Source organism: Trachymyrmex septentrionalis, unplaced genomic scaffold (assembly GCF_001594115.1).
Source record: "Trachymyrmex septentrionalis isolate Tsep2-gDNA-1 unplaced genomic scaffold, Tsep1.0 scaffold19, whole genome shotgun sequence".
NCBI classification, from domain to species: Eukaryota; Metazoa; Arthropoda; class Insecta; order Hymenoptera; family Formicidae; genus Trachymyrmex; species Trachymyrmex septentrionalis.
Genome location: NW_017305071.1, coordinates 3159617 through 3162448, shown reverse-complemented (window position 1 = coordinate 3162448; position 2832 = coordinate 3159617).

Here is a 2832-nt window from a genome sequence, read left to right as displayed (position 1 = left end):
TGTACAGTTATATGTGAGCAGTTTGATGAGCCAGTGAGATCTTTTTGAAAGGAGATTATGTTAAAAAATATAAGTTAGATTTGGGTAAAAAAAGAAGTTAAAAAAAGTCACTGGCCTAATCGAACTGCCCTCGTGCGAAACATTTTCGTTCGATTATGTGTGGGGAGGTTCGTAGAGGCAGATAGGTTTTTTTGATGGCTCCAGATAGAGCGTCCCGTGGATGAAGGGTTGACGCGGCATTAAATGTAAAGAAATCGAGGGCCCAAGAAATGGGGGCCCGTAGACTTGCGTGTTAGCTGAAAAGACGCCTTAGAGATTAAAGAATTGCGAAGGAGAGAACGAAGAAGAACGAAGAGACACGCGACGAGTGGGCAAATACGATCGTAAATCTCAACGATATGATGATCGATCGTAGCGGATGCTCGCATTCCCTCCCCTTCCTCCTTCCTTCTCTCTCCCCCCCCTCCACCCCACTTGTAAATCCATATCAAAATAAGTAGTCCACAAGCACGCTGGTGAACGATCTCGTTAAGTCTAAAGCCCATACTCGGCCGAGATGAACGCATTTGTCCCTCCGATAAAGAAAAGAAAATCTTCCCGGCTTAAATCGCCAGAATATTTTTGAATGACCTTCAGTCGCGAAGAGTTATAAAAAAAAAAAATAAGGAGACCTGTCATCGAGGAAAAAAAAGATGATTCGAGAAGAGGTCAATTCGGTGGATGCGCGAACTTTTGCGATCTCGACGCGGAAGATCAACGGAAGCGAGCCGGAGCCTCTTCCGCGCGATCGATCGTCGCCGGATGGCAGAACAAAGAGAGATCGATCGCCGCGTGCCGAGTCGAGGAGCGAAGGGATATTTTGTAAGTGCTTAAAAAAATAATATAATAGAAGCGCGCGGAAGGAAACTTAAGCTGCGTTCCGGATGACTGACAATTGTGACTTAAGGACCGCGAGGAGGTAGTCTTAACGTTTTTCAGTACCGATCACACGCGAGAGCATAAGCGGATGGAGTGACGAGAGAAAAAAAAAAACAAGAATGGACTTACAATACGTATTCATGTATGACCGTGCGTATCCACGCGCGTATACATATGAAGAGTGCAAGAGTGTGAGAGAGAAAGAAAGAAGAGCGAGAGAGAGAGAGAGAGAGAAAGAGAGAGATGATGATGATGATGATCATTACGATGACGACCGGGCGACTCTCGATATTTGCATGTATAGATATATATACAATGTACCCCGTGACTTTTATTGACGACGACTGCATTGCTCCCCCTGACAAAGGCTCGTATATTCATTACATAGTTGTATTTGCAATTATTACCTATACATATATATAAATATATATATTATATTCACTAATTAAAGTATACAAAGCGAAAATGCGAATAAAGAGGAACTATATTGTTAGCAAGGAAAAAGATTTGCAGGTCCGCTTTCGGGGTTTCGCTCGTGCGAAACGCGCTGTGCTTTTTTTCCCCCCCCCCCTCCCCGGGGAAATCGCGCGGATCGGTTTTTGTGGAATCGCGGATTATTTTTTTTTTTTCTTTTCTTTTCTTTCTCTCCTTCATTGACTCTCCGATGTACTTCGAGTTTTCGTCGACAAAAATTTGCTCGCGTCACTCGCTACTCCTCGTCACGTGTTATGACTCGACGAGATTAGGTTTTGAATTGATACCATGATGTAGGAATACCAGGTGTAACATAATCCCCGTGGATGTTTGGTCGTTCAAAGTAACGACTAAAATTTGTGACCAACGTAAAGCCGCTATTAGAAATTTACCATCAATCAGAAATCGGCCTCAAATTCAGCCGCGCAGTAGGTCTGTTCGTGTTGTTTGCACTTCTTGCTCTCAGCATCTTTGCTTTTTTTTTTCTTCAACGCCTAATAAATATATATTTACCTTATTTTAAGTGCAAACATTTGTGGAGATCTCAAGCAGCGCGAGATCAAAGTTATACTTAATATTCTTACGTCATGATTAAAAGTCTGTTTTTTTTCGATACCTATAAGGACTGAATTTCATGCATGGTTCGTTTTTTTTTCTTTTCACTTTAGAGAGGAAAAGACAATAATGAACATCGCAAAAAATTCAGCTCTGGGATGTGGAAAAAGAACAGGCCTTAAGATTAGGCTGTGGCCATCCCATACACTCCATTCCGCGCAACGGCAATCTAATTATTTAATTAGCTTCTTTTAATTATATTAGGTATAATTTATGGGGGTATAAGAATCGGAGAGTTAATCCAGTCGCGATCTTTTTCTCCATCTCCCTCTTCTTCGCGCCTTCCTTACACGACATTATCGTCGACCTTCTCAATTATGTCTTCAATTTTGTGCAATCATCGCGCTCGCGAGACGACTTCCGGACGCGACTTTCCTATTTTGTTACGATGTTCCTGTCTTCTCAATAATTAATTATAGTAATCCCCAAGAGTTCTGATCGAAATCCAGCCCTGTTCCTTAGTGCTTTCCGCCCTAAAAGCTCTCTGTTTCTTTTTGCATGTTATAACGAAAATTATGCAGCTACAAGTTCTATTTGAGCGGGATTATAAAAGTTTTTTGTTTCTAGCGTGTAAAAACTTCGTGACTGATATTGTCGATTTTTTCCAAATCTAGAACATTCACTCATTTGCGTTGTAAATTTTTTATTGTCGGTATCAAACGGAAGCGATTCGGAAAAAAAAGTCAATGTCGATGGCCAGTGAAATGTAAAACATATAACGGGTCGCAAAAAATTTAACTCTTAGCTGCTCACACGTATGATTACCGTGATTAGCTGAATCACAAAGAAAGAGTACCTATATGTGTATATATATATATATATATA